At 37.9% G+C, this 12,448-nt stretch overlaps 1 protein-coding gene and 1 non-coding gene across 3 annotated transcripts in view; one reads left to right on the forward strand and one right to left on the reverse strand.

The window, feature by feature from the left end:
- The window catches only part of KLF8 (KLF transcription factor 8), a 283,891-nt gene that overhangs the window by 115,426 nt on the left and 156,017 nt on the right, over positions 1 to 12,448 (reverse strand). The gene's annotated exons all lie outside the window — the stretch shown is intronic.
- LOC136154876 (U6 spliceosomal RNA) lies at positions 276 to 379 on the forward strand. Its single transcript, XR_010660582.1, has one exon. It is a non-coding gene; the product is annotated as a U6 spliceosomal RNA (small nuclear RNA).

Consider the following 12,448-nt stretch of genomic DNA (forward strand, 5'->3'; position numbering starts at 1 on the left):
TAAGTCTGAGCGGACCCCACACTACCCACAACTGGTCCAGAGACCTTTCTAGATATATTGGAGTAATTTCTGAGTAAGCAAATTAACTGGAGCAGAAAGACAGATGAATCACTGGGATAGTCTTCTAACTACCATTCTATATATTTCCCCCTCTTTTTTCCCCTTTTTAAAATCTCATATTGTCCAAATATGGATTATTTTTACTCCTTTAATTTTTATTTTTATATCCTACTTTTTCTTAAAACAAAACAAAACAAAACAAAAAACACCCTAGTGTTCTCTTCATCAGTACATATAGTAAAATTGGAACAATACAGAGAAGATTAGCATGGCCCTGTGCAAAGATGACATGCAAATTCATGAGGCATTCCATATTTTTTTTTCTCCAAAGAAGACATACATATGGCTAAGAAACACATGAAAAGATGCTCAACATCTTCATTATTAGAGAAATGCAAATCAAAACTACAATGAGTTATCACCTCACACCAGTCAGAATGACCATCATCAAAAGGTCTACAAACAATAAATGCTAAGGAGGGTGTGTAGAAAAGGGAATGCTCTTGCATTTTTAGTGGGAATGTAAATTGATACAACCACTATGGAAGACAGTATGGAGAGTCCTTAAAAAACTAGGAATAAAACCACCATATGACCCAGCAATCCCACTCTTAAGCATATACCCTGAGGAAGCCAAAATTGAAAAAGACACATGTATCCAATTGTTCATTGCAGCACTGTTTACAATAGCACATGGAAGAATAATAGAACATGGAAGCAACCTAGATGTCCATCGACAGATGAATGGATAAAGAAGTTGTGGTATGTATACACAATGGAAAATTACTCAGTCATAAAAAGGAATGCATTTGAGTCAGTTCTAATGAGGTGGATGAAGCTAGAACCTATTATACAGAGTGAAGTAAGTCAGAAAGAGAAAGATAAATATCGTATTCTAATGTATATATACAGAATCTAGAAAAATGGTACTGAAGAATTTATTTACAGGGCAGCAATGGAGAAACAGACATAGACAATAGACTTATGGATATAGATAGAGGGGACGAGAGTGTGAGATGTATGGAAAGAGTAACATGGAAAGTTATATTACCATATATAAAGTAGAGAGCCAATGGGAATCTGCTGTATGGTTTCAGGAAACTCAAACAGGGGCTCTGTATCAACTTAGAGGTGTGGGATGAGGAGGGAGATGGGAGGTATGTTCAAAAGGGAGGGATTATATGTACACCTATGGATGATTAATGTTGAGGTTTGACAGAAAACAACAAAATTATGTAATAATCCTTCAATTAAGAAATTATTAATTAAAAAAACGATTAAAAAAATAAATTCCGTGTCTTTGAATTTTGTTTTTCATGGTTTGTATCTGATTCTGTCTAATTCTTTCTATGTTTTTGATTTTTGCTTTTTGATCTTTTGATTTTAATTTTGTATCTTTGATAGTCTAAATTTTAGTGTTGATTTTCACTTAGGGGTTTGATTATTGGCTTGATTGTTCTCTTCTCTTTTGACACCTCTTCTTGTCCTTTTATCCCCTCCCCCTTTTCTCCTTCTTCCCTCTTCTTCTCCCTATGTAAGTGTGTAAATCTCTTTGGGAGTTCATGGCTGTTGAGAGTTGTTTAACCATTAGTCTAGGGGTTTGATCTTCTGTGCTGTGTGACCTGTGAAGTTTTGATGCTACTGTAAGGGGTAGGGACTGAATCCCAGAGGCAAGAGACTCAAATCCAAGACCTTGGACCACCAGAGAACTCGGGACCCCATGGAACATTAATAGGCCAGAGCCCTCCCAGAGGCCTCCATCTCAGTACTAAGACCAAGCCACACCCAAAGGCCAGAAAGCTCCAATGCCAGATGCCCCACACCAATTCTTCAGCAAAACAGGAACACAACCCTGAACATTAGCAGACAACCTGCCCAAAGCTATACAGAACACATAGACACCAAAACACACCACTGGAATGGCACTGCCCTCCAGAAAGACAAGACCCAGCTCCATCCATCAGAACATAGGCACAAGTCCCCCCAACCAGGAAACCTTCAAAAGGCATTGGCCCAACCCCATCCACAGGGGACAGACTCGAAAATTAAGAAGAACTGTGACCTTCCAGCCTTCAGAAAGGAGATTCCAAACACAGTAAATTAAACAAAAAGAAAAGACAGAGAAATATGCAGCAGATGAAGAAACTTGGTAAAAACCCACAAGACCAAACAAAGGAACAGGAAATAAAACAGTCTACTTGACAAAGAATCCAGAGTAATGATAGTAAAGACGATCCAAAACCTTGAAAATAAAATGGAGACATCAATAAATAGATGCACGTGTCAATACGCTACAAGAAATGTTTAATGAGGACTGAGAAGAAAGAATAAACAATCAATAATGAACTGATGCTGAAGTTGAAACTCCAATATTTTGGCCACCTGATGCGAAGAACTGACTCATTGGAAAAGACCCTAATGCTGGAAAAGATTGAAGGCAGGAGGAGAAGAGGACAACAGAGGATAAGATAGTTGGATGGCATCACCGATTTGATGGACATGAGTCTAAGCAAGCTCCAGGAATTGGTGAACAGGGAAGCTTGGTGTGCTGCAGTCCATGGGGACATGACTGAGTGACTGAACTGAACTGAATGAACACCACAATAACTGAAATTAAAAATACACTGGAGGGAACCAACAGTAGGGAAGCTGAATTAGAAAAAGGATTAAATGAAGTGGAAGATAGATGGTGGAAATAACTGAAGCAGAGAAGAAAAAAAGGAAAAAGAATTAAAAAATAATGAGGACAGTCTCAGAGACCTCTGGGAAAACATTAAGCTCCCCAACATTCAAATCATATAGGTCCCAGAAGAATTAGAAAAAAGGAAAGGGCATAAGAAAATATTTGAGGAGATTATAGTAAAAAAAATTCCCTAAAATAAGAAAGAAAATATTCCCCCAAATCCAGGAAGCTCAGAGAGTCCCATATAGGATAAACCCAAATGGATACATGCCAATACATATTTCTCTATATAATAATACTAACAAAAATTAAACACAAAGAACAAATATTATAAGCATCAAGGGAAAAGCAACAAATAACATACAAGGGGATCCCCATAAGGCTAACAGCTGATCTTTCAACAGTAACTCTGCAAGCCAGAAGGGAATGGCAGCATATACTTAAAGTGATGAAAGGGAAAAACCTACAACCAAGATTACTCTATCCAGTAAGCATCTCATTCAGATTTGAAGGAAAAATCAAAAGTTTTATAGACAAGCAAAAGTTAAGAGGTTTCAGCACCACCAAACCAGCTGTTCAACAAATGCTAAGGGAATTTCTATAGATAGGAAACACAACAACAGCATAAAGTCCAATAAAAACAAACCCAAAACAATAAAGTGAATGGTAATAAGGTCATACATATCAATAATCATCGTAAATGTAAAAGGTCAAAATGCTCCAATCAAAGGACACAGATTGGCTGAAGAGATACAAAAGCAAGACTGCAAAGAAGGCAAGGGTGGGATGATCTGAGAGAACAGCATCAAAACATGCATATTATCGAGTGTGAAACAGATCACCAGTCCAGGTTGGATGCATGAGACAAGTGTTCGGGGCTGGTGCACTGGGATGACCCAGAGGGATGGGATGAGGAGGGAGGTAGGAGGGGGGTTCAGGATGGGGAACTCATGTAAATCCATGGCTGATTCATGTCAATGTATGGCAAAAACCACTATAATATTGTAAAGTAATTAGCCTCCAACTAATAAAAATAATTGGGGGGAAAAAAAGACTCCTATATACGCTGTCTACAAGAGACCAAACTCAGACCTAGGGATACATACAGACTGAAATTGAGGAGAGAGAAAAAATATTCCATGCAAACAGAAATCAAAAGAAAGAAGGAGTAGCAATATTCATATCAGATAAAATACACTTTAAGATAGAGAACATAACAAGAGACAAAGAAGGACACTACATAATGATCAAGGGGTCAATCCATGAAGATGTAACTGCTATAAATATACATGCACCCAACATAGAAGCACCTCAATAGGCAAATGCTAACAACTATTAAGGGGAAGTGAACAGTAACACAGTAATAGTGGGGAATTTAAACACTCAACTCACTCCAATGGACAGATCATTCAGACAGAAAACTAATAAGGCAACACAAGCTTTAAACAATACATTGGACCAGTTGGACCTAATTAATATCTACAAGGCATCTCAATAGAAAGCCCAGAGGTAAATCAACACACCTATGGGCATCTTATCTTTGACAAAGGAGGCAAAAATATACAATGGAAGAAAAGACGGCCACTGCAGTAATTGGTGCTGGTAAAATAGGGCAGTTCCATGTAAAAGAATGTAATTAGAACACTTTCTAACACCATACACAAAAACAAACTCAAAATGGATTAAAGACCTAAATGTAAGAGCAGAAACTACAAAACCCTTAGAGGAAAATATAGGCAGAACACTCTGTGACATAAATCACAGAAAGATCCTCTATGACCCACCTTCTAAAGTAATGGGGATAAAAAACAAAAATAAACAAATGTGACGTAACTAAACTGAAAAACTTTTATATAATAAGGAAACTATAAACAAGGGGGAAAGACAGACCTAAGAATGGGAAAAACTAATAGCAAATGAAACAATTGATAAAAATAAATCTCCAAATTATACAAGCAGCTCATGCAGCTCAACACCAGAAAAATAAACAACCCAATCAAAAAGTGGGCAAAAGACCTAAACAGACATTCCTCCAAAGAAGACGTACAAGTGGCAAATAAACACATGAAAAGATGCTCAATACTGCTCTTTATTAGAGAAATGCAAATCAAAACTACAATGAGCTGTCATCTGACCCCAGTCAGAATGGCCACCATAAAAAAAATCTACAAGCAATAAATTAAGGAGAGGGTGTGGAAAAAAGGGAACCCACTTGTACTATTGGGAATGAAAATTGATAGAGCCAATATGGAGAACAGTATGTATATTACTTTAAAAACTAGGAATAAAACTTGCATAAGACCCAGTAATTCCAGTAAAGCCTGAGGAAACTATAATTGAAAAAGACAAATGTCCCCAATGTTCCTTGCAGCACCACTTGCAATAACTAAGATATGGAATTAGCTTAGATGTCCATTGATAAATGAATGGATAAAGAAGTTGTGGTATAGATACACAATGAAATAGTACTCAGCTATAGAAAAGGACATATTTGTGTCAGTTCTAATAGGGTGGATGAACCTCAGTTCATTTCACTTCAGTTCAGTCACTCAGTCATGTCCAACACTTTGCAACCCCATGGACTGCAGCACGCCAGGCCTCCCTGTCCATCACCAACTCCCAGAACTTGCTCACAGTCATTTCCATCGAGTCAGTGATGCCATCCAACCATCTGATTCTCTGTCGACCCCTTCTCCTCCTACCTTTAATCTTTCCCAGCATTAGGGTCTTTTCCAACGAGTCATTTCTTTGCACCAGGTGGTCAAAGGATCGGAGATTCAGCTTCAACATCAGTCCTTCCAATGAATATTCAGAGATGATTTCCTTCAGGATGGACTGGTTGGATCTCCTTGCAGTCCAAGGGACTCTCAAGAGATTTCTCCAACACCACAGTTCAAAAGCAACCACTCTTCCGTGCTCAGCTGTCTGTATGGTCCAACTCTCACATTCATTTATGACTACTGGAAAAACCATAGCTTTGACTAGATGGACTCTGGTTGGCAAAGTAATGTCTCTCCCTTTTAATATGCTGTCTAGGTTGGTCATCACTTTCCTTCCAAGGAGCAAGTATCCTTTAATTTCATGGCTGAAATCACCATCTGCAGTGATTTTGGAACCCAAAAAAATAAAGTTTCTCACTGCCTCCATTGTTTCCCCATCTATTTGCCATGAGGTGATGGGACCAGATGCCATGATCTTAGTTTTCTGAATGTTGAGCTTTAAACCAACTTTTTCATTCTCCTCTTTCATCAAGAGGCTCTTTAGTTCTTCTTCACTTTCTGCCATAAGGCTGGTGTCATCTGCATATCTGGGGTTATTGATATTTCTCCTGGAAATCTTGATTCCAGCTTGTGCTTCATCCAGCCTGGAATTTCTCATGATGTACTCTGCATATAAGTTAAATAAGCAGGGTGACAATACATAGCCTTGACATACTTCTTTCCTGATTTGGAGCCAGTCTGGTTGTTCCATGTCCAGTTCTAAGTGTTGCTTCTTGATCTGCATACAGACTTCTTAGGAGACAGGTAAGGTGGTATGACATTTCCATCTTTTTAAGAATTTTCCACAGTTTGCTCTTATCCACACAGTCATAGACTTTGGCGTAGTCATTAACCAGAGATAGATGTTTCTCTGGAATTCTCTTGCTTTTTCTATGATTCAACGGATGTTGGCAATTTGATTTCTTGTTCCTCTGCCTTTTCTAAATCCAGCTTGAACAACTGGAAGTTCGTGGTTCACATACTGTTGAAGCCTAGCTTGGAAAATTTTGAGCATTACTTTGCTAGTGTGTGACCTGAGTTCAATTGTGTGGTCGTTTCAGTATTCTTTGGCTTTGTCTTTCTTTGGGATTGAAATGAAAACTGAACTTTTCCAGTCCTGTGGCCACTGCTGAGTTTTCCAAATGTGCTGATATATTGAGTGCAGCACTTTCACAGGATCATCTTTTAGGATTTGAAATAGTTCAACTTCAATTCCATCACCTCCACTAGTTTGTTCATACTGATGCTTCCTAAGGCCCACTTGACTTCACAATCCAGGATATCTAGCTCTAGGTGAGTGATCACACTCTCGTGGTTATCTGGGTCATGAAGATTTTTTTTGTATATTTCTTCTGTGTATTCCTGCCACCTCTTCTTAATATCTTCTGGTTCTATTAGGTCCATACCCTTTCTGTCCTTTATTGAGCCCATCTTTGCGTGAAATGTTCCCTTGGTATCTCTAATTTTTGTCTGAATTTGTCAATAAGTATTTCATGATCTGAGACACAGTCAGCTCCTGGCCTTGTTTTTGCTGACAGTATAGAGCTTCTCCATCTTTGGCTGCAAAGAATATAATCAATCTGATTTCAGTATTGACCTTCTGGTGATGTCCATGTGTAGAGTCTTCTCTTGTGCTGTTGAAGAGGGTGTTTGCTATGACCAGTGCGTTCTCTTGGCAAAACGCTGATAGCCTTTTCCCTGCTTCATTTTGTACTCAAAGACCAAATGTGCCTGTCACTCAATGCTCAGGGTGAACCTAGAGCCTAGTATATAGAGTGAGTAAGTAAGTGTAAGTGAAATTCACTGAGTCGTGTCCAACTCTTTGGGACCCCATGGACTATACAGTGCATGGAATTCTCTAGGCCAGAATACTGGAGTGGGTAGCCTTTCCCTTCTCCAGGGTATCTTTCCAACCCAGGGATAGAACCCAGGTCTCACACACTGCAGGTGGATTTTTAACCACGTGAGCCACAGTGTAAGCCCTTTATAGAGTGAAGTACCTCAGAGAGAAAGACAAATATTATATATTAATGTATACATATGGAATCTAGAAAGAGGCTACGGATGATCCTATATGCAAGGCAGCAAAGGAGACACAGACATAAAGAACAGACTTCTGTCAACAATGAGGGAGGGAGAAGGTGGCATGACTTGAAAGAGTAGTATTGAAGCATATAGATTGTTTTTGTTGTTGTTTAGTAGCTAAATTGTGTCCAACTCTTTGATACTCCATGGACTGTAACACGCCAGTCTTCTCTGTCCTTCAGCATCTCCTGGAATTTGCTCAAACTCATGTCCATTGAGTTGGTGATGCTATCCCACCATCTCAGGCAGATTGATTCCTCCAGTTCCATTATTGTTTCTCATGATTGCTTTGGCTATTCGAAGTTTTTTTTTTTTTTTTTTTTTTTTTTTTTGTATTTCCATACAAATTGTGACATTATTTGTTCTAGTTCTCTGAAAAATACCGTGGGTAGTTTGATAGGGATTGCATTAAATCTATAGAATGCTTTGGGTAGTATACTCATTTCCACTATATTGATTCTTCTGATCCATGAACATGGTATATTTCTCCATCTATTTGTGTCATGTTTCCTTAATTTCTCTGTTTTCTCATTGTTAGTGTATAGGATTGCAAGGGATTTCTGTGTGTTAATTTTGTATCCTGCAACTTTACTATATTCATTTATTAGCTCTAGTAATTTTCTGGTGGGTGCTCAGCTTCTTTACAGTCTAACTCTCACATCCAAGATGGTGGGTTGCCTTGAGAGAGTAATATTGAAACATATAGATTTCCGTATGTAAAATAGATAGCCAGTGGGAATTTGCTGTATGATGTAGGGAACCGAAAGTCAGTGTTCTGTGACAACCTAGAGTATTGGCATGAGGAGGGAAGTAGAGGGAGGTTTAAGACAGTTGGGCTATATGCATGCTTGTCGCTGTTTCATGTTGAAGTAAGGCAGAAACCATCAGAAAACTGTAAAGTAATTATCTTTCAATTTAAAACAACATAAAATGAAAAAACATAAACCAACATTTAAAATAAAACAAATTTAGTAAGAAAATGATGAGATCCCCTACTTAAGAATCATTAGAAATTATTAGAAGTTAGGCACTGGGTCCTATTTTTTACTTACATTATCTATAATCACAAGTTACTCTATTATTTTAGTGATGAGGAAACTGAGGCTAGATGATAAAACTGAGTTGGGGATAATAAATTCAATAGAAACCCAACTTCATGTATACCACCTGAATTGAACACATTTTTATATGAGAATCGGAACATACATCTAACAAGGATTCACATCATCTTTGGATAAATTAATGAGCCTGAAACGACAATGTTATTCATTCACATTCTACTTCTTAATTAGATGACAACTGTACTACATGATCATCTAGGTCAATCATCCCAATCAAGTTCTCCTTCACTGACAAAAACATGATATGTTGGAGCTAAATCTTAGAAGATCATCAATAATATATTTATCCTATGTTTACATGGGAAAGTTTATTGGGTAAATATTGTGAAGAAACAATCATAATAATGTCCTCAAGCACATTTCTGTCTGAAAAGGAGGTAAAAGCTTAGCAAAATACACAAATGACCAAAATACAGGGAACAGAGCTGTGAAGCTTCCAGATAATGTAGGTAAAATGATATGAAAATTCAAAAGAGTTTATCTCTGTATGCAAGGATCAGGCAAGCTTTCATAGAAACAGCAACTAATACTGAAAGAAATATTATAAATATTGTTTTAAGGAAAAAATATGAAAACAAGTACATTAAAAAGCAGTTCATTTATGGTAAGTATCCACTGAACAGAACAGATAGTGATATACAATTTCTAAGGAATCACTAAGGAGATAAGGAAAGCTTGTTGTGGCGGCAAAAGACTATAATAGGACTTGAAGGAAGGTTAAGTTTTAAATGGGGGCATGGTGGGCAAAAAGAAGCAATTTAAGATAGAAGTACATCATGAAAAATGCTGGGCTGGAGGAAGCACAAGCTGGAATCAAGAATGCCGGGAGAAACATCAATAACCTCAGATATGCAGATGACACCACCCTTATGGCAGAAAGAGAAGAAGAACTAAAGAGCCTCTTGATGAAAGTGAAAGAGGAGAGTGAAAAACTTAGCTTAAAGCTCAGCATTCAGAAAACTAATATCATGGCATCCGGTCCCATCACTTCATGGCAAATAGATGGGGAAACAGTGGAAACAGTGGCTGACTTTATTTTTTGGGTGGCTCCAAAATCACTGCAGATGATGATTGCAGCCATGAAATTAAAAGACGCTTACTCCTTGGAAGGAAAGTGATGACCAACCTAGACAGCATATTAAAAGGCAGAGACATTACTTTGTCAACAAAGGTCCATCTAGTCAAGGCTATGGTTTTTCCAGTGGTCATGTATGGATGTGAGAGTTGGACTATAAAGAAAGTTGAGTGCCAAAGAATTGGTGTTTTGGAACTGTGGTGTTGGAAAAGACTCTTGAGAGTCCCCTGGACTGCAAGGAGATCCAACCAGTCCATCCTAAAGATCAGTCCTGGGTGTTCATTGGTAGAACTGATGTTGAAGCTGAAACTCCAATACTTTGGCCACCTGATGTGGAGAGCTGACTCATTTGAACAGACCCTGATGCTGGGAAAGATTGAGGGCAGGAGGAGAAGGGGGCGACAGAGGATGAGATGGTTGGATGGCATCACCAACTCAATGGACATGGGTTTGGGTGGACTCCGGGAGTTTGTGATGGACAGGGAGGCCTGATGTGCTGCGGTTCATGGGGTCCCAAAGAGTCAGACACAACAGAGTGACTGAACTGACTGAAGATAGAAGGAACTGAAAATTAGTTTTTAACAATTTTATCAATGCCTGACATATAGTATGCTAACATATATTTACAAAAAGATTATACTCCCAAAGGCAACCTTCCCAGTATTCATCAATGTAAGTAATACAATAAACTGTAATTGACTCAAGACAAAGCTTAATATGTGTCACATAATAATCATGCCCCTGCCAGAATGAGAAAAGATAAATGGTTGATCTCCCTCACCACCAGATACACATAATCTGAAGAGATGAAAGATGATTAGACTTGGCTTGGTGACTTGGTTATTTGAAATCAGTTAACTGAACCAACAAAGGCCTTATGTCAGAAATGCAAAATTTTTGTATAGCACATCAGAGACTTTTGGAAAAATTATACTAGTTGATCCTGAAAGCAATAGTGATTATGTCTTGCAACACACCATTAAGTAGTCTAGTTAAGGTTTAGATCTTTTTAGGGCAGAAGCAGTTAAGTATTCTCTTACAACCAGTTCCCATTTCTTTCTAATTTCTGTTAAGAAAGTTATAAGTTTACCAGATATATTTTATAGAGGTATGTTTAGAAAACTTTACAGAGCTGACAATGAATTTAATTGATCTTAAAATTTTTGAGGTGGTCATCTAAAAGGAAATACAATCATTAAATATCATTAACTTAAATGCAATTAAATCCATCCCTATTCTTAGATGAATGTAAAGACAGTACAAAATCTATGAAGCTATCATTGGTGATATTATTACTATATACGTGGTTATTATAATGAAAACCTCAAATAAATCCCCACTTTAAATACACAATCTTAACATACATTACACATTTGTTACACTCAGGGTTGTAAGCAATGTTGAAACTTTAATAAATAATTTTTTTAATTTAGAAAAACTTATTAAGTTAAGGCTTTTAAAGAACGGTCTTAGATTTTATTCTCCATCCTGTAACCACATAGCACTTGTTTGAAAATATGCTTAAGGAAATACTTGCTTTAAAGAACCATTTCTCATCTTTATAAGTGTGAAAATATATCATTTGTAAAACTTGGAAAAAGGAAATTTACATACTAGGATGATGGGGTGAGGGAGTTGTAAAAAGGTAGTGGTAATCTAGTTCATGTATCCTGAAATTCTCTTGCAATGTATCCTGAAAACCTTAACCAAAGGTACCTATAGGTCCCCAGAGCTCTGAAAGTAGAACCATTAACTGGTCTGGTCTTGAGGATGGAGCAGATTCACCTATTACTTTTAATTTTGAGTTTGTATTTCTGCCCTTTCTATGTTTTCTGCCTGTCTGCTCTCCAAACTAACATGAAGACACTATTCCCTGCCAATTCTCTGTGTTCCCAAAAGTTGCCAAAGATAAACAACTCTCATACTCTCATATATAAGTGTACACCCTAATATTCTGAAGAACTGGATGAGGTCATCTGTAAGTCATTGGTTTCTATTGTCCAAAAGTCCTGCTGCTTATATTATTGGAATTAAGTTGCCCAAAAAATGAGGGAGAAGGCAGGCTAGTGGCCTTATCTTTCAGAGATGCATCAAGTGGGAACAATGTTAAATCAGAAGTAAGCAAAACCAATGTTCTAGCTTCAGTCTTTGAGAAAGCTAATTTAATATTCCGAGGTAACCTTTCACCTCTTGCAAGGTGTTTTAAGTACAGTTCAGTTCAGATCAGTCGCTAAGTCATGTGTGACTCTTTGTGACCCCATGGTATGCAGCATGCCAGGCCTCCCTATCTATCACCAATTCCTGGAGTTTAAGCAAACTCATGCCCATTGAGTCTGTGATACCATCCAACCATCTCATCCCTTTCTCCTCCCACCTTCAAACTTTCCCAGCATCAGGGTCTTTTCCAATGAGTCAGTTCTTCACATCAGGTGGCCAAAGGATCAGAGTTTCAGCTTCAACATCAGTCCTTCCAATGAATATTCAGGGCTGATTTCCTTCAGGATGGACTGGTTGGATATCCTTGCTGTCCAAGGGACTCTCAAGAGTCTTCTTCATCACCACAGTTCAAAAGCATTGATTTTTCAGTGCTCAGCTTTCTTTATAGTCTAACTCTCACATCCATACATGACTACTGGAAAAACCATAGCCTTGACTAGATGGACCT

This window comes from Muntiacus reevesi, chromosome X (assembly GCF_963930625.1).
Source record: "Muntiacus reevesi chromosome X, mMunRee1.1, whole genome shotgun sequence".
Lineage (NCBI taxonomy): Eukaryota > Metazoa > Chordata > Mammalia > Artiodactyla > Cervidae > Muntiacus > Muntiacus reevesi.